Below are 26,544 nucleotides of genomic sequence, written 5' to 3'. Positions count from 1 at the left end.
AAAGGTATTTTCATACATGCAACATCTCAAAAATGTACTACCAGGAAGGGTTACGTGGGATAGAGTAAGGTTAAAAGTTAATTACCTATGGGAAAAAAAAATCAAAGTAGCAGTAATATCAGTCTGCTGTCTGCTCAAGTAGAGAGAGAAATAAAAAAGAATCAACTAAAAGAGGTGACCGTGGTTGGCTTTTTAAATTATATGCTTGTATAATTTCAAGAAAATTAAATTTTAAAAAGAAATCTTAATTTATTTTTTAATGGAACAGGCCAGAATGCACAAACAAATTTTTTTCACATATTTGTTGGGAATATGGATCTTTCAAATATGACAAGCCCTTTGACAGGACACAACGGATAAATTGTTCAGATTTCATTCGAGATAATCAAACTTAAGGTTGTTAAAGAACAATCATTAAGTTATATTTGGCTAACTATATATTTTGGGAACATTTGATAAGAAGTTGAGAAAAAAATACGTGATGTTCCTTCTTCCATCAAAGAGCTGTGAGATACAAGAACTACCTGGTGGGGTCTTCAGTAGTTTCCCAGCACACAACACACAGAACATATGAAATGCAGCAAATAAAAGGTTTTTAAATCCCAGAACAGAAGGTACAGTTTCAGTTACTGCAAGATGAAACTAATAGCTTTTATTAGATCATTAATGTTTCATGATTTGGGGGTATATTTTTATACCATACAACTGTTGGGCTATTTTGGTGTAATGATGATGCCTCAAAGGATTTCAAAGGGCACCAAATGAATTTTGGTATGGCTATAGTCTTGGGGCTACTGTATATATTAAAGTGAATAGATTACTGTTACCCAATGAGATTGTATTCATGTTTTATCATATGATCATTTTTTTAGGAGGTACTGGGGACTGCACCTGGGACCTCGTACATGGGAAGCAGGTGCCCAACCACTGAGCTGCACCTGCTCCCCTGTAAAATCATTTTTAAAAAGAGGCACACTAAAGCTTTAAAAAGAGAGACATAAAAAGAGAGAAAAACATTGAAAATATTATTTAAGGGCCAAGAGCAGCTCTTACTCATCCCTGTACCCCCAGTTCCAGCACAGTTCCTTATAATCTTTCATTTAACAAATATTTATTGAGTACCTATTATGCACCAGGCACTGGAGCTACATTAGTGATACAGACAAAAATCCTTGCTTCATGGAGCTTACATTGTGTTGGAGGGAGAGGGGGGCGATTACGGTAGCTGAGAGAAGTACAAGTACAGTAGCTGAGAGAGGTGCTATGAAGATAATTCAGGAAGGCGAGATGAGGAGTGTGGGATGGAAGAGGACAAGGGATGCAATTTTAAGTACAGCAGACCCACGATAGGCACTCTAAAATGCTGGTTAAAACTATTTCTTGACAAAAACGAATCTGTCTGGGACTCTGTGTTCAGTAATAGAACCATCCTGTTAGGCAGTCAAGTACTTCTTTGGGGTTGAAGGACAAGGTTGTTGACCAGCAGAACTCCAGTAGGGGTAGAGCAAAGGTGGAAAGGAGAATCAGATGCAGATCCTAGCCTCACTTCACAGTCTTGCTGATTCTTAGCAAAGCCAAGGTCTTTGCAAAGTATAAAGGATTCCCTTTAATGATGGGAGGTGGTTTCCTTGGGTTTTTTGTTGTTGCTTTATGTTTTGCTTTTTTTTACTTTCTTATTTTCCTTGGTTTTTCTTTTAAAGATTTATTTTATTTATTTATTCCCCCTTTTTGTTTGCACTTGCTGGATCTATTTGTCTTCCTTGTTTCTTTAGGAGGCACCAGGAACCCAACCTGGGACCTCCAGTATGGGAGGAAGGAGCCACCTCTGTTCCCTGCTTTGTTGTGTCTGTCACCATGTTTTTCTTCCTGTGTCTCTCGTTGCATCATCTTGTGTCAGCTTGCCATGCCTGCCCATCATGCCAGCTTGCCATCTTCTTTAGGAGGCACCAGGAACAGAACCAGGGACCTCCCACATGGTGGGTGGAAGCCCAATCACTTGAGACACATCCACTTCCCTTTCCTTGATTTTTAAACACATTTGGTGTCCTAGAATGTACAAAGCACAGGCCCTCGCTTTGAGAAATAAAGAAAACCATTCTAAGTTAACCTTTCTTCTTAAATCCAGAAGAGATCAAGCTGGTCCCCATTCCACCGCCTGCTCTCAGCATCTAGGTGCCTGGACTTCTTTGAAATACTACTACTGTATGTGTTTCTAGAAGGACGCATTTCCAAGGAGGGGCTGGGAAAACCACAAGGGTGAGCCTTTCCATCGTGTTCACAGATACTTGATTTCCATACCCCGTCTCCCACAGAACCGGAGTTGGGAAAGTAGGGTTTTTGTTTTTGATTTCCAGGGAAGTTAAGCCAACAAGGCCAACAGATCAGAGCTCACCGCGAGGCCAGACCCTCCGAGGAAGGTGAATAAATACTTCTTTCTGTTCAGTTCACATCTACAGACTTTCTCTTTGCACCGAGCAAGCCAGCCAGGGTCTTTTATTCTTATTTTTATTCACATCTGCAAAATTCTTGTGGACACTGCAGACATACTTCTCTCTTCCTCTCTCTCTTTCCCTCTAATTATGTGTGAAGGACACAGCCCCTGAAGCTCAACTTCCACTCTCCCCGACCCTGGATTTGAGAATACGGAGTTTAGAGTAAATGATGTTTAAACTGAAGTGGCCCATCTTCTCCACATCCCGGCATTATTGGTAGAGACAGAAAGTCCTTGGCTACTCTGCAGGCGCAATGCCCTTGACAATCCTGTCTGGCTTTTGTTGGGGGGTAGCTGCTGGATGTCACAGTGAGGGGGCAAACGCAGGGCATCCTCTGCGCTGTGCCTGCTTCTTTTGAAGTGTCTGGTGATTGAACCATTGTCATGCCAGTTGGAGGAGTCCTTTGTTTTGCAATGGCAAGACTCTGAAGAGCCACCTGAGAAGGCCTGGGAGCCTGGTGTGAAACTGACCGTTTGAACTGGGAAGCGTCTTTTCAGATAAGCAAGCCTTGGCATTTTTATCACACATAACTTTTTATTAGAGCTCTTAACAGAGCAGGTTAGTGTCCTTGCTAAGCATATAAATTATGGTTTTTCAAGTGTTTCTATAATAACACAGACTTCTGGCATCAGCTTCTTTTCACAAAGACACAAATCTTCCAATTGCCCATCGACATAAAGGACTTGGGAAAAATAGCATCAATTCGGGGGATTCATTTGTTTACTCATAGAAAAGCTTAACTATACCAGGAATAAAATACAAGTGAAATCCAATTAAAGATATTTTCAAGGAAAAATTAGGTTTTCCAACTTAAAAATAACCTCGATTAACCTTCAGACCAAATGGCACGTGTTATTTCTTAGGAAGGGCCAGTTGTAGAAGAGGAAATGTAGAAAACAGAATAAATGGTAGTCGTGTTCAATATTTTAGAATCCTGAGTTCTGCATCTTGGATGTTCTCTAAAAATCTGCATTCCTCATAATTCATCCACCACTTTAACAAAACTTTGCCCAGTCCCTGCTAAGTGCCAGATGCTGGGCTAGTTCTTGGGATGCAACACTGAGAAAGACAGACTTGTTCTCTGTCTTCAAAGTCTTCCAGTTCAATAGAGACCACAGACTTTAAACAATTAACATAGAGTGTGCAGAGAATATGGTAAGGTAGTGAGGGATGCAGTGGGAACGTTCTTTTTGATGCCAAAGGTCTTTTGGAACTTCAGTCTGGAGTGTGCTTTAAATGAATATTTGCATTTTCCTTTTTCAGCAGTTGAGAGCTCCCATGCTTTCTGTTCACATTTGCTTTCCAACTTTTCCTTTGTGTTTGCCTAAATGCTTCTCTAGACAGTTTCCCAAAATAGAAATTCTCCATTTCAGACTAAGGAGCTCCAGATGAGATCAGGAATTTCGGGTAATGCCGTGGAACTTTCATTTGAAGTTTTATACTAAGCCCCAGAGAAACAAAAAGCATCGGTGTGGTTGCTCAGATTTTGTGGCCCCTCACCATCCACGGTCGGCTCTTAAGGGCAGGTTGGGCCCGGCAGACCTGCTGCTGATCTCAAAGGGAAGGATGAAATTGTGTCTACTTCACCCCTTGGGTGCAGCGACAAGTTCCAAAGCAACCTTTGGGTTTCAGGTGGCCTCCTGAGAAACTGGGACCCAGAGGTATGACGGTCATCTAAGCAAGCTGGTGGAGAGTCAGAGCTACAATTCCAAGACCTGCCCTCCACCTCCAAACCAGGCTCAGACGTGAGCACCCCAACTTTCTGAGGACCCTGAAAACACATCCCAGCCCCCTCTGTACAGAGCCTCCTTCCCTTTTCGCTCCTTCTGGTACCTTCTGCCTGTCCTTGTCTAACACAGTGTTGGAAGCCAGGCGATTTTGAAGTCTTTTCTACATGTTTGGCTTAAAGCAGATTTCTCTTCATATTGTTTTTCCTTGAAACTACTGTTTGTGTAATAATTCTTTATCAATGAGTTCCGTTGATGAACTTTTACTTTCTAATTTGATATATTACATATGCATATATAAAACTGTTGAGTCCAGACCAATAAAGGTTATCCTGAAAGCTGCAGTAGGGATTTCCAGATTTATTACCAACTTGCCTCCCAACACATACTTTTTTTCCCCAACAGTAGCTCATTTGTGGGAATTATATTACATATAATGTGCCGCGTACCTCAATCTTAAGCCAAAAAAGTTCAAGGTAATAGTACAGGATATTCTAATAGGAAAGTATGTTGTGCTAAGATTATTGCCATATAATAAAATTCCTAGTGCCCTTAAGCAGTGGGAGGACGGAGGGTCCTTTATGGAACGCTTAGCCTGGAGCACACATTCCACTGCTTTTCCCATTTCCTGTTCCCTCCCTCCTCAGAGCCACATTCTCCATACTTTTCATTTCCCACTATAGCCTTTATAAAAGAGGGATTATTATCTTTCTTGTGTTTTTTTTAATGTGAAGGCAGTCTTCTCGATTGTAATTAAAATGTATTTTCACTTTTGCTTTTTTAAAGTTAAATTCTGTAAACACATTGATGGATTAATTCAAATAAGATTGACATAATTATGGCATTTTATAGCCCTGATAAAAATCACACAGGAACAGGAGGTGTAATCTTATCCTACCACGTACCCTCAGATATGTATTTTGCTTGTTCTCTGGCCAATGAGGAAAAATTAATACCGTTAATACCGCGATTAAAGCCAGAGATAAGCTCATGTATAGTCTATCCCCTAACTAGCTGTAGTCATCTTTCATTTCTTTGCATTAAATCAACACAGATGCCCTGGCTTTGTAAATGTCAAGTCAGCTTCACGTAGGCTCTGCAACGCACCCCTCATCGATGGTGCAGCGGGGATTAGAGGTCAGCTGCTCCAGAAAAATTCTTCCTTACAGTGCTATGGTAATAAAAGGTCAAGAAATTCTTCCATGCAATATCACAAGTGAGAGAACTGGGCAAGAGAAAAGCTGCAGAACTGGTGGAAGAAGAAAGAAAAAATAGATAGCAGAGAACAGCAAGAGATACAATCAAAGAGTTTGTTGGTTGTCACCTGGGAGCAAATAGCCAGTCGTGGGACAGGGGAAACCTCTGCCAGGGCAGGATGATCCCGGGAAAGTAGGGTATTTTTAAGTCAGAAGGGTTCAAAGAGTTTCCCAGCTTTTTTTCTGTGACGATCATGTTTTTTATTGTTTTGCTGCCTTATCTACACAACTTGATCCGCTTAGTGTTTTCAGCAAATATGCCCTGTCCCCCAAATGACATGTGCTCTGCGTGCAGCGCGTCCCTCGTTGGGACGCTAATGAACACTGGGCACTCCGGGAGACAGCAGCTGCCCGGCAGCCCTGCCCAGCAGGACCGCAGCTAATTTACAGCAGTGGGAGCACCGTCGGCCTCCGGACCTTCACGAGAATGGAGCCGATGCAGGGGAAATGTGTTGAAGCTGCAAAAGCTGGGCATAATTAAAATTAAGCATTGCTTAAATAATGGGTTTAAAAATTAGATGATCGAGTGGCTTTAATCTCTAAACTTCTCATTCCATGTATATTTTTTAACTCCTTCTTCAATTATTTATGGGAAACATGGTTTCAAAGGTTTAGTGGATTATGCCACAAGCTAGACCAAGAGAACAATTTCACCTAAAACAATGAAAGTTAACTTTCACTCATTGACAAAACTGTTTCGTAAGCAGTATCGAAGACCTTGCATTGTCTATGTAGAATTTTGCAAATGGTAACAACTATAAATACTGAATGAAAACTTAAAGCAGTTCCTCTTTCTTATTCTACGAATTTACCGCTTTCTTAGGAGAGCTGGTAATCAAAGTGAATGATGTCTGTCCACCAATTGTTTCTAAACCCAGTTGCAAACTGTAATTACCTAGGAAGATGTAGGAAACACTAGCTCAGAATTGCTGAATCAAAATCTACTGGGATAAAGTCTAGGCATCTGTATGTTTATGAGGCTTTCTAGGTGATTCTTATGTTGCCAGCCAGTTCAACATCAATTGCTGTTAGAGAACCGCTGATAGAGACAACCTAACTCCCATCCATAATATCTAATAGCAAGTACTCTTGCCCATTCCACAAATAGAAAATTTATATCCATAATATACTCCACTTTTAAAATCCATTTTTAACTTCACATTTTGGAGCATCTGTGAAAGGCAGAAAAGTTCCACTTTTGTTGGGAATTACCCACCTGCACCATAAAACATACACAAATCCATCCCTCCACATATATGGTCCAAGGGTGGGCACTTGGCAGCCATGTTGGATTTAACCTCAAAACGGTGAGGCGGCCATTTTTTAACATCATAAACCAAGGAATCATAAGATCTTGTCTGCAGGAAAAGAGAATAAATTGTTAAACAGAAACAGAGACAGAAGAATGGGGGGAGAACACTAGATTTCTGAGGGTTTTTCATTCCTAAATTGCTGTCATTTTCTGAAGCTCAAATTAATTTAGTTTCTGCAACTTGCAGCCAGAGTCCTAACTAATACAAACTTCACTCACTGTTTTCAACAAGCCCCAGTGGTTTCCTGAGGTACCCTGCCATGTTTCGATGCCACACACACACACAAAGAGAAGCCAGCCCTCTGTAGACTCGGTTTAAAAGTCACCAAGTTCCTCGGAGACCTTCTGCTCATAAAATGTGCTCTTGTGGAAGGGAGGACCCTTTGGTTTTTCCTGTCAGAATATTCTCCTCAGAGTAGCTTGAATTATAACTAAGCAATTTTCTGTACTCTGCCCTACCCCACCCCCCAAATTTCCCTGAACAGGAAGTTTCCTTTCCTGGCTTCCTGCCAGGCTCATGTCTAGGAGAGGTGCCTCTGAGCTTACTCTTGTTCTGTGTTCAGAAACCTGTGTTCAGCTTTTCTAACATCCCTGCTTTTTAAGCACCCTGTATTTTATGATGTAGACTTATCAAGAATCCCACTTTTCTTAATATCTTCTTTCCTCTTCTGTTAATCAGAAGAACTGATATCCCAGTGCCATTGTTCTTAAGAACTTCTAAAATCCACATAAGATTTTTGTGAGGAAGAGGGATTTTTTTGTATGTGGTTTTTTTTTGTTTGTTTCTGTACTTTTTTTTCAATAGACCCAGAACTTAAACCAGATAATTGTTTCAAACTTCTTTTTCCCAAGGATCCCCATTGTCACATAATTGAATAACTAGAACCCTACTTAAAATTATATGCAGATTCATGGTGGGAGGACCACAGGGGTGGGGGAGAGAATTTCTGGGGGTTGTAGGAACCTCTAGCTCAGGGGTTCTTAACCCTTTGTGTTCCACGGAGCCCTTTGCCAGTCAGGTGAAAACCATGGACCCCTTACTGAGTCCACACTATACTGTATGTTATTTAATAAATATTTCACATCCGCACCAACACATCCCCACAAGAATAATGTTCTTTTTGAATTTCAACTCAAACTCACGAACCCCTCTTGAAGAACCCCTGCTCTAGCTCGACCTAGCCCTCACCCCTTTATTAAGTGAGTTAGGGTTTGAAGACGGTATGGGGGTCAATCAGGGACTTCACGTCTGGGAATAACCTCAGCAGCTGAAGCATATGGATTTCATGCATTCACGTTTTCTCTGAATATACTAGAGACCCAGCAGAAAAATCAGTTTTCGTAAGTTCTGTTTACTTGTTTATTTACTTTGGTGCTTTCCTGTGAACAGGGACTGAAGTCACCAGATCTTCCTTGTTAAAGAGCTCAAAATACACAAAGCCATGGTTATTCTCTTGGGACCTTCCTGTAAGGTCTGTGCCCTCTTCTCGGTAGTGGCCTCGGTTACGATAGGTATTATGACTGTCTGTTTGGGGGGAAGATCTAGGGATTTTAATGTCTTAATTTCTTCATTACCCAGCAGTCCAAAGATTCTACCACTTCCCCTTCGTGTGCAACGAGGAGCTGAGGGAAGTCTGGACGGGCTGGTCCCAGGTGGGCGGCGGAACTAAGCCCAGGACTTTACTAGATAAGGAGCAGGTGTGACGTGCTGTCCCCCGGTCTTCCCTCTAAAAGACAGCTGAATTGAGCCGTAAAATTTTGAATAATTTATGCAAGTCTGCGGGAGACCAGAAATAGATGGTTAATCCAGGGTTCAGAATGCACTGGTGTTGATTTCACCATGAAATGCTTGAAGTTAATTTTCTGTGGTCTCTTATCTTTGGCCTTTAGGTAATAGGTGAAGGTATTCACGTTGCTGCGTAAGTCAAAATTAATTTTGCAAACTATTATCCACGGACTTAGCATCTTCTGCTTGCTTTTAAGTAAAATCGGAAGTTATTATAATCATATGTTTCAGTTTATATTTTAAAATATTACAAGATGGCCAAGACTGGGGTTAAGAAACCTTTAAAGCATCTTTAATTTCAGTTAACTGCTAAGTTTGCAGTTAATTTTTCTTGTAAGCTTGGTTTTTCTTCTTTAAAAAAAGGAAACTGTGGAAACCTAAAACTTGAAAGCTGCATAAAGAAAACCTTACAGCGAAGGAAAGAAGTAGAGAAAAGAGACATCTAAGACTGCCCTAAAAACATTCCACTGTAAAATGTGAGCCCCTGGTATTTGGAAGTAGAAAAAAGTAGAGAAGCAAAGAATTTTTAAAAGAGTATATGTATTGTTAAATATAACAATTAAGTAGACCCTGTATTTCTCCTTCAGGAATGACCTAAAACATTAAACCATTAAAAAGTAAAAATAAAATAAAAACAACCTATAAATGTCCGCAAACTGTCAATTCCTCACCTACTCAAAATAAAACCGTCCCTAGGAAGTAATCTGCCTGATTAGGGTCATAGCTGACTACCTGTTGGCGCGCTTCTCGGGTTAGCATGGCACAGCCGCAGTCCCACTGTCTCCTAATTTCTCCTTTCCGTATTACTCGAGACAGCAAATACTTCCTTCTCAATGCACAGGAAATTTGCAGTCCAGATGGTACGCTATTGGTCATTTTAAAATCCCACTCCAAGTTACACTTGTTTTTACATAAAGCATAGCATCAGAATGCCTAGAAGTTCCTATGATTGTCTTCAAGGAATCCACATATGTATAACCATGATTATCATAGTCTTCCCAAGAACTCTCTTAATTAGTCACATGGAACAGCATGACAAGCATTTTTCTGTAAGCGATTTTCATTTGCCTGATTGTATTAATATTTTTTAAAATTGCTGCACTTCATGAAAGGTATTCTGAGGACAGTTGCATGTTAGGGAAACTATTGTTAAAGGTTCTTTGTGGGAAGCGGATGTGGCTCAAGCATTTGGGCACCCGCCTACCACATGGGGGGTACCAGGTTTGGTTCCCGGTGCCTCCTAGAAAAGACAAGCAAGACAGCAAGCTGACCTGACAGACTGGCACAACAGGATAACGCAACAAGGAGACATAAAAAGGAAACACAGTGAAAGACACAACAAAGCAGGGAGCAGAGGTGGCTTGAGTGATTGAGCGCCTCTTCCCACATGGGGGGTCCTGGGTTCGGTTCCTGGTGCCTCCTAAAGAGAAGACGAGTGCACAATGAATGGACGCAGAGAGCAGGCAGTGAGCACAAACGGGAAGAGGGGAATAAATAAATAAATCTCAAAAAGAGGCTCTTGGTATGATCATAAGTGATCATAAGATGATCATAAGTGTTATTTTCTTCAGCATTTGCTTCTCTTTTTTCTTTTGAGTGCTGTCTTTGTTGGAAGAGGTTGCTTTGCCTCTTATTTCAAGAAAAAAGTTTGACTCTTCAGATCCTGAAAACATGATGTGTGATAAAAAATAATATATTAAATGATACTTTTGGCCTTCACTAATGTTCCCTCCCTCCAAAATGTAGGGAGAAGCATTTCACAAATTCCTGGAATTTTCCTAGAAAGAAGGGCTCAAAACTTCAGAACAGTCGATAACGGAAATGTGGTTTCATCTACTATGTCAAACCCAATATGTTGACAGCAATCTTAAATTTGAAAGAGAGTTTATGTTAAATAAAAATGTTTTCTCTCCAATAGGAAGCAGATTATCTTTACCATCCTATGTAACACAATGTGAGTCCTACGTGTCCCCTATTATTTGAGCTCATCTGCAAGAAATTTTTTTGTGGGTAGAATTGCTGAGAAATGCTGCCAGAAAAACTATTAATTCTATTGCCTTCTTTTTTACATTTGCAGCAATAGCAACTGAAGGACCTTCGTTTAAAAAAAAAAGTACTGTGGTCCTGTGCATTGAGCTGTAATCAGTTTTGTCTGACAAATTTATTAGTGACTGCATTACTTTTTGCCTTCAGGGTGTCTCGTGAGACACACTCAGTAGAGTGGGTTACACACCCGCTGTGAGCTGAGCCGTGCTCGTGGGCTGCCCGTTGTTCCGTCAGCCTCCCTTTAAACCGAGGAGGTGGTGGCTGGGATGCTGAACTTGGCAGCCAGTGATACCTTCATTTGAATAAGCGCGTAGCACACACTGATACTTGCCACGACTGATAGACAACAGAACTGTTATGAAAAGATCTCCACATACAAGCCAGCTTTGTTGTATTTGGACAATAACATGATTTTGTATCTATAGAAATTAAAATCATGTGATGAACCGCAGGTCTCCTTTGTTTGTGGGTCCCGGGGCGGGGCGAGGGAAAAGGCATCCCTGCGTTTTTGCATTTGAGCTGCGCAACCTTCTGGTCCTAGAGGTCAATGACTTGCCAAGGAGCTCCCCTAAATGAGGCTGGCAATCATTACTTCATTTCTAGTTAAAATAATGTCGTATTAAAACTTGTAGAATTAATCTTCCCAGTTCCTGCTAAGGGAAAAGTTGGGAAAGGCAAACCGTTTTCTCCGGCTCATCATAAAGAGCTCTGCATTAGACGCAGATCACATAGCAGTTATGGCCTTGGTGTCAGACTGTTTTTTTTGTTGTTGTTGTTGTATTTTTTTTTTTTTTGAGGTTCCAGGGGCTGGGGATTGAACCTAGGACTTTGTATGTGGGAAGCCAGCACTCAACCACTGAGCCACATCGACTTCCCTGAGTTGTTGGTTGTTTTGCTTGTTGTTTATTCTTTTAGTTTTGTTTTTTCAGGAGGCACCGAGAACTGAACCCAGGACCTCCCGTGTAGGAGGCAGGTGCTCAACTGCTCGAGCCACATCCTGAGGGTTTTGAACCCAGGCTTCTCCACAGTCTAGCTGATGGCTTTGACAGGCTTATTTTTCTCACTCATAAAATGGGGAGAATAAATTCCATCTCATCATATTCTTATAAAAATTTTTAAAATAGGTACAGAATTTACACAATGCCTAGCAGACATGTGCTTCATAAGCCATCGCTGCTTTAACAACAACAGGGAAACTTTACTGGGGCCTATTGCGCTCTTACTCCGTATATCACCAAAGAACTAGCGGTGACATCCACTGAATGTAAAAAGACTCCAGGTTCTAATACGAACCTGCCTCTTCATTAAGCCACTGAATTTTCATGGAAAGGAAGGGCCTGTACCTAGTACTCAAAGAAATGCTCCGGGGCAGTGTTCTCTTTCCCTAGAGAAGGCTGAAGATGCTCGTGGCTTGATCCCACTTCTGCCCCCACAACAGCCTCTTCCCCAGCTCATCTTTGGACTCTGCCCTGGAACACACCCAGCTTCCCTTTGAAAACCCTCGCCTCCATCTCTTTCTACGCCAGCCTACTTCCACTCTCACCTAGGCACTGCACTGCGTCTCTGACTGCCTACCCTCCAATTTCACTGCCCCACGTGCTCTCAGGCTGCTGTCACGGGTCTTCTGTCCCTTTGCATTTCATTTTTGTGTCTTGACGATGATCCTTCACTGGGATCCAGGGCAGGCTGTTAGCGCCTCGTTAGGGTATATTCAAGGTTTGCCTTTGAAACAGGACAGCGGGGTGTTGATGAGACACGGAATTCCATCACAAGCCACCTCCTGGCTGGCATTCAGGCAGCCAAGCTGAGAAGGTTCTGCCCCTGGGGCCCTGGCCTCAGCACCTTACCTGACCCCTCTCGCTCATATTTAACCGAAATCATCTCCGTCACGTCACCTTTAGTGCTCTCAGTGCTGTGAGATAACGGGGGGAGGCAGATACTGCTCTCATGGAGCATCTAATCGAGATGGAGACACCCTCTACCCCAAATTACGAGCTGTCAACGCGAGGGGGGTATCGTGTTTGTGTGGTCATGCCAATCCAACAATCCAACGTGACTGTTCCCACTGAGAATAGCTGCATAATGACACATTCGGGATGGGCTCAGCAGGGGAGAACGGAAGCATCCAGAAAAGCTCTCTGAAGGAGCTAGAACAACCAGAAGGTCTATGCTCCAAATATAGATTTCTCTTTTATACACTGATATTAAGCGAAATGGTGGCAATCTCCCACGATGGATGCAGCTGCTGCCTGGGAAGGTTCAGCCCGTGGGTTATCCCGCAGCCACGTGCTACAGGATGAGAATCACATCCCTCCAGGTAATCGAATTTCTGATTAAAGGACAAAGGAAGAACTGAGTCCTGAAGTAGGACTTAGCCAGGCAAATAAAAGTGAGTGAGTAGCTAGAAGGCTCCTAGCGGGGTAAATAGTAGGCAGAGTCGTGAACAGCAGGATAGGATCTGAATCACCAGCTGTGCTAGAGCCTAAAGGGAGCTGTGATGGGGAGGAGCTAGAGCTGGAGAGAGTGGGGGGCTGGGAATGGAGAGCCTTCTTCACCATGCCAAGAACCCTTAATTTTATCACATGGAGGTGGTGGGAAAACTTTGAAGCAGGGCTTTTTTTTTCCTTAGAGATTTATTTTATTTATCCCCCCCTTCCCCAGTGTTTTGTGCTCACTGTCGCACTCTGTGCGTTCTTCTGTGTCTGCCTGCCTTCTCTTTAGGCAGCTCTGGGAACCGATGCTGGGACCTTCTGGAGCGAGAGAGAGGTGCTCAGTCTCTTGCACCACCCCAGCTCCCTGGTCTGCTGCGTCTCTTATTGTCTCTCTTCTTTGTCTCTTTTCTTGTGCCAGCTCTCCGAGCCAGCCTGCACGCCTGCGTGGATCAACACTCCGCACGGGCCAGCACTCTGTGTGGGCCAGCTCTCTGCTCAGGCCAGCTGGTAGACAGGAGCCCAGTCGCCTGAGCCACATCCGTTTCCCAAGAAGGGCTTTCAAAGTAGGAGAATGGCTCAGGCAGATGTGTGGAGGTGAAGTGGGGAGTGAATGTAGGGGTGAGAGGGCTGGAGGGAATGTCGTCCTATCTCATGGTGGGGAAGATGGGACAGGCAGCTGTCTTAGGGACAGGGAAGAGATTCAGAGTTAATAGAGAGCATCTGAAAGATCCGTTAAGTACCTGAATGTGCGTAGGCAAAGGGGAGGGGGTGTGAAGAGAGAAGGGGGAGTCTGTGACGACCAGATTTCTGGGAGTGTTGGTCCCATAAACAGGCTGGGAATTGGGGGGAAGAAGGATATTGGTTGGGAGGTGGGTGGACTACAAGTGGAATACAAAATTCAAGCTTTCTATAAAGAGATTTCAATTTAGCCAACTAAAGTTCATATCAGATCTTATAAACCAAATAGGATGAAGTACCTAAATGATAAATTTGATGAGATTACTTCTAATATTAAAATTGGAAAATTGAACCTCCAAATAGTTAACTACTTTTTTTAAAAATCCAAGTAATGGAGAACGGAATCAATCTGTTGATATTTGAAATATAAATGCTGGTGCATAGTACGTGCAAGATCCTGGGTCAGGCTCTGTGGAGGATAAGAATGTCAACAAGACTGTCATTCCCCATTCAACAAGTATTTCTTGAGAACCCATTATGTATAAGGCAATGTATCTAAGCACTTGGAATATATCACTAAACACAACAGACAAGATCCCTACCCTTAGCCTTTCCATAATTTAATGCAAACTCATTGTTGGAGTCATGAATGTTCCGAGCAAAAAAGATAAAGGGAATATTAAAAGGAACTTGGATCAACATACAGTTGCTTATCTACAACTCTGTGCTTCCAGACAAACCACTAGAGCAATTTGAATTCCAGGCCCTGGCACAATGCAATTAAAGCTTGTAAACCAGTCTCCACTACAAAATCGCCTTGTTTTAATTCCCGCAGTTGCAAAGGGGACTTGGGATTATGGCTAAGATAAAGAAACGCTATGAGAAGTTTTGCTGACCTTTCTCTTTTGGGCAAGAGGCTTCTGGCGGCGTGAAAGAATTTCTTTGCTGACACCTCTCTAAGAGTGCCTTGGTTAGTTACAGCGCAGTGATGGTGTTAAAAGCTGGCATGCTTGTATTGACCTATATTTTCCCTTGTGGAGAATCACCATTTTCGATAGTGAAGAGCTTCAATACCATTATATAATGCACAGGTTAGCAGAATGCCTTTGAGCATGTAGTTCATGAAATAAAGCATCCTATAAGTCTTGCTGGATTGCAGACCCCCGCTTATTCTCACTTTCCAACGCACTTTTGATCTCTGCAGTTGGAGTTGGTTGGGAAGTTCTTGTGCAGAGATTATCTTCCAACCTGAAAATCATGTGCCTGTTTCTTTCATAATGATGGCCCCTGAACTCTTTAAACTCTGGAGTAGATAAGTACTGTATCTTAAAGGTGAATATCAGCAGGAAGGTAGAGTTTGCACTCAGAAATGCAAATCCTCTGGGTCACCTTAAGGTTGTTTCCCATGGGCAATGCAAAGTATTTGCAGCTCCAGCTGTTGGTTGTCTTTCAAGTAAGCTATGGGAATGCTGATTCATTTAGGAATGTCAGGGCCCCCTCTGTGTCCCCATCCAACCCACTACCCCTCTCCAACCCACTCTTCCTCTAAGCCCACTGTGAGTTTTATTTCTTTGCCCTCAGAAATCATGCCCTATGGAAGCAGATGTGGCTCAGGTGGTTGGGCTTCCGCCTACCACACAGGAGATCCAGGTTTGGTTTCTGGTGCCTCCTAGAGAAGACAAGCAAGGTAGCGGACTGAGGAGCCAGGCAGTGAGCTGCCGTAGCAAGATGCTGCAACAAGAGACACACGGAGGAAAATATGAGAGAGACACAACAAAGCAGGGAGCAGAGGTGGTTCAAGTGGTTAGACACCTTCCTCCCACATGGGAGGTCCCAGGTTCGGTTCCTGGTGCCTCCTAAAAAAAGACCAGCACACAACAGACAGACACAGCAAATGCAAACAATGAGGGTGGGTGGGGAAAAATAGATAAAATAAATCTTAAAAAAAAAAAATAATCATGCCCTCAAGACACATGGCCGTGCCTTCTCTGGCCCTGACCCCTGGGCAGCTTCCGGGTTGCCGTCTGTCCTCCCTCCCTCCAGCTGGGGCACAGAAAGGCTCATGGCACTCTTCTCTGCTTGAGCGCCCCTGGCTGCCCACCACCCCTGAAATAACTCGGCAGTCCTTGTGCTGGCATCTGCAGCCTCGCACAGCCTCATCTGCCAACCTTTCTGCTCTATTTCCAGCTCCTCCCTCTTGTAACACCCAAACTCCAGTCCGCCCATCAGATTACCACGGATTGATTCAAAACTGCCGGTTCTTTTGGCCCTCAAGCTTTGATCGGCCTAGCGCGGCCTGGGTGCTGTTCTCCACACCACCCCATAGAATGGCCCCGATCAACCACGTTCAGCCCCGAAAGGCCCAGCTCAAATGTCACCCCATCCCCACACTCCCTGGACCCTCACATTCTAGCAGAGCGGATTTTACCACCTTGCCTCGTGTTCCTGTCCTGGAACTTTAACCACACCTCAGCTGTCGTCCAGTCGAGAGGTAGTGGTTGGTGGTGCAGTTGGGAAAATTCAACCAATCTTTGGTTTTCCCTACATACCTTGTATATTCTATGCCTGCCTTCTTTTCAGAATAAGCCAAGATATAAATAGGCTAGAAAGTTTAGATATGAAGGCTGTAAGGAGACGGTCTCGGTCTAATTGTAAGTACCCTTCAACAAATAACTAACCAGTGACTCTATCAATGCATAACTCAGCAAATAACTTCTACAAATAACCAGTGGATCTATCAGTGAGCCAGTGGATGCATAAATGAGGACGCATCCGTCAGCGCCCCTTCTGCCCCTGTGTCTGCTCCATGGACATGGGCCCTCGTGCCATGTCCCTTCCCCAAGTATTGCAAGAGATTCCACTCTTATAGTTTGTGACTGCTGGAAAACAGCAGGGACAGGAATTATACATTCATTTATCTCCCCATATCAACTGATACTTAAACGGGGAACTTCGCTTTCTGCTTCTGAGCTTTTCTGACTTATATTATTGTAGTGTATATTATTTCTTTAACGGTATCTTTTCTCTTTTTACTCATATCTGTGATCTTTATACAAGGGAAAAGTTTGGAAATGTGAAAATACGAATATGCACTTATTTTATAAACATAAAAATTAAAAAGCGTTTTATATTTATAACCTGCCCTCCCCCAGCAACCACATAAATGATCTGGTATTTATACTCCTCTAAATAATTTCGGCGTGCGTATCCTACCCCATATATAATTAGTCATGACCATGTGATCATGCTATATATTGCTTTGCAATTTCGAATAGCTTGCCTATCTTTCCAAGTTCTCTCTCTCTCTCTCAATGTTTCTCGGAAGGCTTATTCTTCATTTCTTAACATTTGGGCAGGTTTTCAGTAGTGAAGTTTTTAAGAACGCAGAGTGCCTGAATGCTTGTTTAATTATCTGTCCAGGGAAAGTAGCAAAACCTCTTCAGGGGGTGGGGGGTGGGGAGGGATACTTTCAGATAGTTGGAAAGGAAGGGTGGGTGGGGAGCAAAACCAGCTGCTGCCTTCATTAGCACGAATGACCTACGTAGAAGGCCCTGGCCCCGCCCTCGCCCTCCACTGGCTGGGCCTCTGCATTCAGGAACCTGGGGCCATAAAGTCCTGTCTGGCATCAGGGTCATAACCAGATATTGAACTTGAAGGGACTCAGAAAGCATGAGCCCTGCTGGAGCTTGGGGGAGCATCTAGGAGAGGTGGAAGGGCTAGGGGCCGCCTGGGAAGACTGGGGAGGGTGGTCCTGGCAGGGGGGTGGGAGGAAGCCAGCCCAGAGCTGCAAACAGCAGTTCCCACTTCCCTCTGTTCCTATACTGAGATCCCTATTTTAGTCGAAAAACGGATTGTGTCCCTGCTCTTCAAAAGAGCTAACCGCGGACCTAGCCCCAACCCGAGCATTTTTAAAGGCTAAAAGCGGAATGCCCTAGAGGGATTTATCCCCACGGCAGGGCTGGTAATCGACAGAGGAAAGTCGCTGGGGGAAGGGGGTGGTGGGAAGGATTGGAGTAGTAAATCTAACGAAAGGGTGGAGAAATGCTAAAGAACCCGGCTCTCTAATCACACTGCTTTAAATGTATTCCAAGGGGAAAGGTGATTGGAGACCTAGAGAAACTGACCTATTATAAAACTCCTTAGGGCTTGTTAACTTGAAGGAAGAGCTTGATATCCGTGGCGGGGCGGGGGCTTTGGGGCTCAGGATGACAACACAAGAAGACTACAGACTTGGCTGCTACAATTTGCAAGTGTTGTGTGATCCACCAGAGTACGCTACCCAATGTGAGATCCAACAGAAACGTTTAAAACTGACAGGGAAGTGATACGTTCTGCTGAAACTTCCGGTAACGGCAGCCTTGGGGACACGCAGGAAGACAACCTTCGGTTGATTTATCTTTCAGTGAGAATGCTGTTTGCAAGAACCTGGGTTTGTGGCCATGGAATTTACAGTCCGGCCCATTTATGAGGATCCCTCTGGATCTCAGCTCCTTATCGGGACAAGATGAAGGATGCCACAGGGTATCAACTCTAAAATTGTAGGATCTTGTCATTCTTTTGCCTGTCTCTGTATAATAGTCACAACAACTCACGGAACCACCAAGCTGCTCTCCTCGACTATCATCTGTGAAGGCTAAAACTGTCACCCTTCTTACCTTACATATGTCAGCCACCCCTCAAATTTAAGTGAAGGAGATGCCATTTGATGACTATTAGAGCCCTTGATCCCTCTTTTCTACTAAGTAACTTAAAGGTATGTAATCATTTAAACGCTCTTCCTAAATTGCTGGCATTTCACTATAAATCCCTCCAATACCTGATACCACAGGTACCTCCAACTTTTAAAACTTAGAAGCATGCCAAGTCTACGAATGACAAAGTGGAAGTAAGGAGCAGAAAAGACTTCAAAGTCACGATACACAAATCCTGAGAGAACGAAGCAATAGTGCTAAGGCTTGCTTTCTATTCTGTACTTTATCTCCTCCTACCAGACGCAGGATCCCTGGGTGGCTTGACAAAACGCAACCTCTTTAGTTCTCTGCCTTTGGCACCGTGCTGTGTTTCTGTTTTAATCTCCTCCATTAGGGTATGGCAGCCTGGTCTTGGATTAGACACAGAGTTTCTTGTACAGGTGCGGTACACTCGCGAGGGCCTGGGGAAAGGAAGGTCAGACAAGCGTTCATTGATTCAGCGCGAGCTTGCCTGGTGCTGGGTGCTGGGGAAAGAGAGGCGCGCCCCGAGTCTCCACCTCCTAGCGGAGGAGAAAGGCAGATAAACAAATAGACAGGGCTCTGGGCCGAGTGGATGGAGGGAGGGGCGAGCTCCTGGAGGAGGCGGGCTGGAAGAGGCCCCTCTGGGGAGGTGAGCAGAGGCGAGGCGGGGAGGGAGCCCAGCCTTGTGGATTTCTGGGCTTCCTTTCTCAGGCTCCCCTCGAGTGTGACCCACAGGCAATGAATATTCCACCTGGAGGAAACAAAAGGACGCTGGACAGGGGGTCCGCGCGCCCCATCCTGTGTAAACTCACCTTTGACAATAACACTGCCTTTCACACCGGACTACACTCTTCTGCTTTCAGATTGAATTTTAGGAGGAAGCTTTTAACCGCCTCCAAACTGCTTGGTCACAAAAAACACAATAGGCAATAAAGCTGACAGGCCCTGCTGAAAATATAACAAATAGCACTTAGAAGTAACTGCCCCAGAGGAAGCCCCCGCACAATAGCTGGCGTTGAATCCTGATGTGTGTGGCCCTGGTTTGGAGGTGGGAGTGTTCTGTGGCCTTGGCTAATTGCAGCCTATGTTTAGAAGCTAGTCCAGAAAGGGTCCATCTGGGTTAGTGCATCGGCCTGTCCCTCCACCCTTCGTCATAATGATGTGATAGCGTAGGGTTCGATTTAAATCAGGAAGTGATTGCACACGTGCCCTATCGATGTTGTCAGTGATACCTGAGGTTGATGACTTCCCTGCGGACAGAATGAAATAGGAAAAGGAAGATCTGTCCTTGGTATTAGTGGCTAATCTCACAAGTCCTCCGTGGACCCAGTTCTTTCCGCTTCCCTGCTGGAAACTCGCACCTATGGCCAGAGGGTCCTACGTTAGAACTGTCTAGGAACAGTCTTCAAAACTGGAATCCGCCCTGGCCTCTAGAGTCTATTTGAACTACCGTTGTCTGGATCAGTGTTTTCATTCTAGTCCACCAGCAGAGCCACAACTTTTTTGTCTCCTACTTAAAAAAAAACAACAGTAAGTGGGTGGGGGTGGAGGAACCAGCTTCTCCTGGGCTGCTTTTTGCTTGGTAGCAAAGATAACAGAATTTGGCCAGGAAGGTATTTCCTTAACTGATGGGTTTATGGCAACTGGTGTATTTTCAAGTCAAAGTTCCAGTGGGCGATTGTTTAGCTCTATACTGTAGAAGCATATGTTGCAAACCTCTCCTAAGGAATCCTGATGGTCCAAGGATTTTCAAACTAAAAAAAAGTTAGGGGATAGAAGGAATTGGTGACCACTTTCAGTTGCTTGCATTTACTAGCGTTTTATAAACTGACAAAGCTCATGAGACTCTTAAATATTGCATCTTTTTTTCCCCCGCTCCCTTCCCTTGGCATGATTTCTTCTGTTACTTTTGAGATAAAGAGACTATTTTAGAAACTAAAATCTGTAGTTCAGAAGACCTGTACGGCTGATTATTACAAACCTGGCATTTCCTTCTGGGCTCGCTTTAAGGTTCTGCCCTTTCTGTTGACAAGTCATGCAACTGTCACTTTCCTTCAGGACACCTGGAAATAGCTCAGCGGCTGCGTTAGCCTTCCCGGTGGGGCACTTTCGGGTTGGAATGATGATATTCCCTTACCCTACTTGCAAACTCTCCTATTAGTGTACTAGAATACCAACATCCCGGGACTTGACTCCTCTTTCGTTGTTATTTACCGATAAAAATAAATCCCCAAGAGCTAAGCCATAGGAATCACTCCGAAATGCAAGAAAAGTCCTACGGGGCGAATTCATATGCTAATGAGCCCTTCCAAGTGAGAACTTCGGGTTAAACGTGCCATTTGCTGACATCATTGTTATGGGCAGAGTGGCGATGATTTCTTTAAGAGAGGGCCTTGCATATTCGCCCCGCGTTCCCGGCCAGGCGTGCACCTGCGGGAGGGGGAGGTTTGCCGAAGCGTCCCGGGGTATTTGCATCTGCGCGCCTGCAGCCACTTAGGGCTCGGGGGAATGGACACGGCGGACTGAGGTACGTGCTCGGGCCGCGAGCCTGGCCCCGGGGATGGGTCACTTTTCGAGGAATACCGTGCGCGCGCGCGGGCCCTCGTGGAGACTTGCCAGGGGCACGGTCAGCGGTGACAGTTCCTGGAAAGCGGACGGCGGCGCGATCGCGCCAGGCGGCGCCTCCCGCGGGCGGAGCGGGGAGCCGAGCGGGGCTGGGACCGCGAGCCGGGGCCGCTGCGCCGCGCTCGGCCGGGGCCGGGACCCGCAGGAAGCGAAACGGTTACTTTTTTGACTGCGGGCTCTGGTTACTTGTGAAGATCGCCAGCCGCGGGCAGGCTCCCGGCGTGGAGCGGAGACGCTGCCCCCCACCCGCCCCCGCCCCGAGGGGCGGTGGAGACTCCCGGGGAGCCGCAGAGCCGGGCTTGGGGGCATGCGGTGGCCTGGCCGAGGCGACCCCAACGCGGGCGAGCAGAGGCCACGACGCCGGTGCGGGCGGAGCGGCCCCGCGCGCTGCCTGGTGCGCGCCGCGGGTGAGGACCGCCGCGATGCCCCGAAACCGGGCTCGGAGGGGACAGGCCTGGGCCGGGGTGCGTCACGGCGGCGGGGGGCGCTGCGCCACTGCTCCCGGCTGCTCGCGGCGCCGCGATTTGCTGGAGACCCCCGCGCTGGCCGTCGCCGCCTCCGCGGTCTCCGCCCCGCTAGGGTCTCCGGAAATGGGTGGGCGAGGGTGGCCTGGCGGGCACCCAGCCCTCTCCTCCCACAAGAGCCACCCTGCGCCTCCGCAGAGCGGGTGGGCGGCAAGTGCGCGCCGGGGGGCCCTGGGATGCCCCGACCGCGCGGGACGTGCGGGCAGGGGCTGCGGGGCCGGGGGCCAGGGGGCTGCGGGGCCGGAGCTAGGGGGCTGCGGGGCCGGGGGCCAGGGGGCTGCGGGGCCGGAGCTAGGGGGCTGCGGGGCCGGGAGCTAGGGGGCTGCGGGGCCGGGGGCCAGGGGGCTGCGGGGCCGGAGCTAGGGGGCTGTGAGGCTGCGCGCTTCGTTGCGCGCCCGCGGGGAGTGGGCTCGCCGTGGGGACCCGCGGCCACCTCGAGGTGTCGCCAGGCCGCGGGAGGTGGCGCTGCGCCGAGAGCGGTGTGAGGCTTCCTTAGGACGTGGGTACCGGGGCGCGAAGGCGACTCTTCTGTCTCCGGGGACAAGGAGGGGGGGGTCGGGGGCCGCGGACCCTGAGGGTCTCCTTCCGGAGCCTGACGGGGCTTCTGAGCGCGGTCCCGGGGCGGGAGGGAAGGGGCCTGGGGCCGCGCGCGTCCGGGTGAGCCGGGCCAGGGGAGCCAGCGCGGCCCCCGCGGCGCCCCCTCGCGGCCCGGACGCGGGGCGCAGGGCGGCTGTGCGGGGCCAGGGGGCGCTGGAGCCCGCCGGGAGCGCCGTCCTTGCAGCCCGGGAAGCCGGTTCCCGCAGGCGGGCGCGCTGCCCGGCCTCCCGGGCCTCCCCGGCCTCCCGGGCCTCCCCGGCCTCCCCCCCGCCCGGGCCGCGCCTTCCTGGGTCGGCGTGTGGCTGTGTGTGGAGTCTGTTTTTACAGCTCGGGGCTCGGGACTTCTCTCACTCTCCTGAAGTGTTTCCTCTGGAAACTTGTCTCCAGTGCGGGCTGCGCGCTGCACAAAGAAGGGTGTTGTTCGCGAGCCAGCAGGTGACGGGGTGAAACCCGAGCCCGCGTGTACGCTGCAGTCGAGTCTGGCGGCCGGTTCTGCCGGCCGCCGTTGGAAATAGAAATTCCAAAAAAAAAAAAAAAAAAAAAAAATCAATTAGGAGATTGACTGGAGCACGATTTTAAGAAAATATCAGCGTCCCGCATCCTGGAAGATGATCTCGGAACGGGCCTTGCCGGGCGCGCCCCGCAAGCGCGGCGCGCGTTTTGGGTTGTCTTCAGGTTCCTGTTTCCTGCCCGAGAAGCTGAGTCCCCAAGCGTCTCTCTGGCACAGGACCATGCTTTGTCATCATGTTTCCCACTTTTGTTAGGCAGGCTGTCTTACTGTCGTGGAATGTTTTTGTGCATGACATTAGATGGTTTGGAAACCCTGCAGAGGTCTACATTTCCCCCTGGGAAAATGGATCGCTCTTGGCAACTGAGTGCCTCTGACAGCCTGCTCAGCTGTCTGGTAATGCACCAGTTTGACGGAGGTTTACTGGGAATCACAGAAAATACCGAAGGGTGCGGGGCTTCGTGCCACTAAAGGCTAGTATTTTAGATTAGGAATATTTCAGAAGCAGTATCTTTGGGTAAATTACTTCATTATGCTCCTATTTTACAGGTATCTTTATAACTTTAGCAAACAATAGGCATTGAGTGCTCTTCGGAGGTGTGAAAACTTTGACGAGATTACAGTGTAGTGTCTCTTTACTGTGAAATTCCGATCTTGATTGTAGTCATTTTAGTCCTAAAGGTTTTAAAGGTGTCTGGCTTTTTTAAAGATTTAAGTTAAGGGCATCGTAAACAGGAAAATTGGTGTATCCATAGGAGTTTGTATATTTTGTATATAGGAAAGAATGGGAGGGTACCGGGTACCGCCAAGTTTTTCTGCAGTTAAATTTAATTCACCTGCACATTGAGCCCGGAAGAATTAGAGTGGCCTTTGAATGGGTCCATGTGATCTGCATCTTCTATGCAGTAGGACCTTGTTAACAAGCAGTTTAACAAAGAAGTTGTTAAACAGTTTGTAGCCCACAGGATGGCACTTCTCAGCAGGGAACACCTCGGGAATGTTAGCCCAACTGACCCCACCAGTCAGGATGTGTTCTGTGTTCTGGCGATAAAAGGATTTCTAACTTTCCTGGGCTGGGCATGTTGGCAGCTGAACTACTTTTTCGTAGGGATCCTCCAGTGCCATGATAGTATCAACATAAAAGCAGACTGGAATTTCACTGGGAAGAGCATTTATAATTAGGGATATGACCTTAGACTTCATATTCAGCGGCAGGCACTGAAAATTAATTCTTCCCATTTCTTTTTTGTGGGACTTGATTTGACTGGGTGATTGGGTTCAAGTAAATGATAAACAATGGAACCATACTAGATAAAACCCAGGTTATGATCTCAAGATGTATCAGATTGAACTCACTCTCCTTCCCCCCAAATCCTTACCGCCCCCCCCCCACCCTTCTGGCTTGCGTATGTAGAATTTCTGTATTGGTACTTCATAGTTGAGTCATCCAACTGTCAAAACTATGGCTTTGACCCAGTTCTCCTCTTTCCATTTGGTTCCTTTTAATATCACCACCACCATGCTTAGATGCTTTGGTGACAGGGTGCTAATTAGCCATTCTTAGGCTCTTCTCTTTCTGATCATTGCCACCATATGAATCCTCTTTAAGACCTGCCCTGCGGTATCTTGTGATGCCCTCCTGTTCACTTTTCTGGTTTCCCACTCTCTTCCGGGTTAAGCCTAAAATCTTTTGCCTGACATGTACAATTCTTTATTCGAATTCAGTGCTGCCATTGCCACCTTTTGTTGCCTTTTTGGAAGAACATGTCTTCCAGCCAAATTGTTGATTCTTCACTGCCTCTGGCTCTTCACATATTGTGCTGATGTGTTAAGCTCTTCAGAGAAAAAATAGTCAAGACTCATTTATGTATCTGTCGAGGTCAATCAGAATAATCACCTTTAGCTATCTTGGATGCAGCATAAGGTGCAGCAGAAAATAAAACTATTCCCAAATGACCAAAATATCATAGCAAAATAATAAAGCAGCTTTATAGTTTGAATAACACATTCATATACTGTATGCTGTCTTACTTAACCGGTGATTTCAGTGCTTATGGAAGAAATGCATATGTCCTCATTCACAGAGTAATTACACGATATACTTTATTTTTTTTAAGATTTATTTATCCCCCCCCCCCCTTTTGCACTCTGTCTGCGTTCTATGTCCATATGCTGTGTGTTCTTCTCTGTCTGCTTGTCTTCTCTTTAGGTGGCAGCAGGAACTGATCCTGGGACCTTCTAGAGTGGGAGAGAGGCGCTCAATCTCTTGTACCACCTCAGCTCCCTGGTCTGCTGCGTCTCTTATTTTCTCTCCTCTGTCTCTTTTTTGGTTGTGGCATTTTGCCGTGCCAGCTGAGCTGCACTCCGCATGGGCCAGCTCTCTGCTCGGGCCAGCTTACCATGCAGGCCAGCTTGCCTTCACCAGGAGGCCCCAGGACTCGAACCCTGGACCTCCTATATGGTAGATGGGAGCCCAGTCATTTGAGCACATCCACTTCCCTATACAGAATACTGAAGCAACAAATTTTTAAAAGTTTGCAAGTTGTTGGCTTTAGGCAAAAGGAAAATGGTACTAAATGAGAGACAGAAGTAGCATGAATCAAAAAATCATGGGGGCAGGGAAAAAAGTCTGCAAAGTTTGTCAACCATCTCAAAGTCATGGGTCTAGGGCCATGCAGTTCGAACACCAGGTCTGTATTGTACACTAGCCCTAATGTCATATTCCAGGTGAGGGGCTAGCTTCTCAGGTCACACGCCATAGAATGGCTTGATTAGAACTCCTCTTTCTCGAATCCTGAATCTGGCACTTTCTTACTAGAACTTCTCTTTCTTGCATCCTAAAACTGGCGCTTTTTCTACTGTGCTTAAAATGAAAACAGGCCATCTACCAAAGGAAAATCATGTAATTCACACAATACTATTATTAAGGCAAGGGCACGTATAATGGAATTTGGAGACACTTTTATCACAGTGGAGAGAGAGAGAGAGATACGCACACATACACATTTAGGTTCTAGCTTTTATTGATATAAATGTCAGTTATCTTTATTTTTTTTTGGCATTTCCCAGAACTGCTCAATAATGAACTTTATGTGTAAGCGTGAATGAGTGGATTGAGGGAATGAATCTGGAAAGTGAACTCTGTGTTGGATGAATGAAACCATGCTGTCACCTGGGGAACAAGTGCAGCTCACAGGCAAGCCTGTCCAGTAGGTGCTCACGACTGTTGCTCTACCTTAGACAACCGGAAAGTCCTGTCCTCCACACACCATCCTACATGCTGTGTATGTGTGTGTGTGTCTTTGTGTGCCCGTGATGGGTGGGATGTTGTGTAGGAACTGGTTAGAAGATGACTCCAAGGCAACTGGGACTGGCAGCTAATTATTTGGCAGAGCCCCCTCCAAACTCAGAAAGAAGAGGACAGCCAGGGGTCAATATCTGGACCATGTTTCCTATTCCAGGTGTCACTGGATAGAGAGCATCAAGAAAATCCAGACAGTCATAGCGCAAGTACCAGTGCCAGTTGGTCCATAACATCCCAACCATAACTGTAGTTCTGTGTCCTCGTATCATTCTTTTCTTCCTTAAAACTCTCCCATCCTTAGAGCATCTTTGGAAGGAAAATAGAGCTGTTTTTAAAGATCCAGGTCCCAAGATGTTGGTGACTTGTCAAGGGTTTGAAGACTTTTGAACTGACTGCTGAGAGCACCAGATTCCATTCCCCGTGGATTGGTCTTACCCCCCGGGTCAGATGTTCTCCTGACAAGTATATGATGATTGAGCAGTCGTATATCTGCTAAGCTGTTTGTCTTTGAGTCTTTTTAAATGTGAGAAGTAGCTGTGTAAGTA

General features: G+C 46.0%; 1 protein-coding gene across 3 annotated transcripts in view; it reads left to right on the top strand.

The window, feature by feature from the left end:
* The window catches only part of PRICKLE1 (prickle planar cell polarity protein 1), a 105,712-nt gene that overhangs the window by 61,759 nt on the left and 17,409 nt on the right, over positions 1-26,544 (top strand). Inside the window, exon 1 of one of the 3 annotated variants that reach the window (XM_058307824.2) lies at positions 21,326-21,473. The exons of the other annotated variants lie outside the window; for them this stretch is intronic. The gene's annotated coding sequence lies outside the window, so the exon portion shown is untranslated. Of the gene's footprint in view, positions 1-21,325; positions 21,474-26,544 lie in introns of those variants that run through there. 3 annotated transcript variants of the gene reach the window in all.

The sequence above is a fragment of the Dasypus novemcinctus genome, chromosome 12 (genome assembly GCF_030445035.2).
Source record: "Dasypus novemcinctus isolate mDasNov1 chromosome 12, mDasNov1.1.hap2, whole genome shotgun sequence".
NCBI classification, from domain to species: domain Eukaryota; kingdom Metazoa; phylum Chordata; class Mammalia; order Cingulata; family Dasypodidae; genus Dasypus; species Dasypus novemcinctus.
This window is presented reverse-complemented; position numbering and strand designations above follow the sequence as displayed.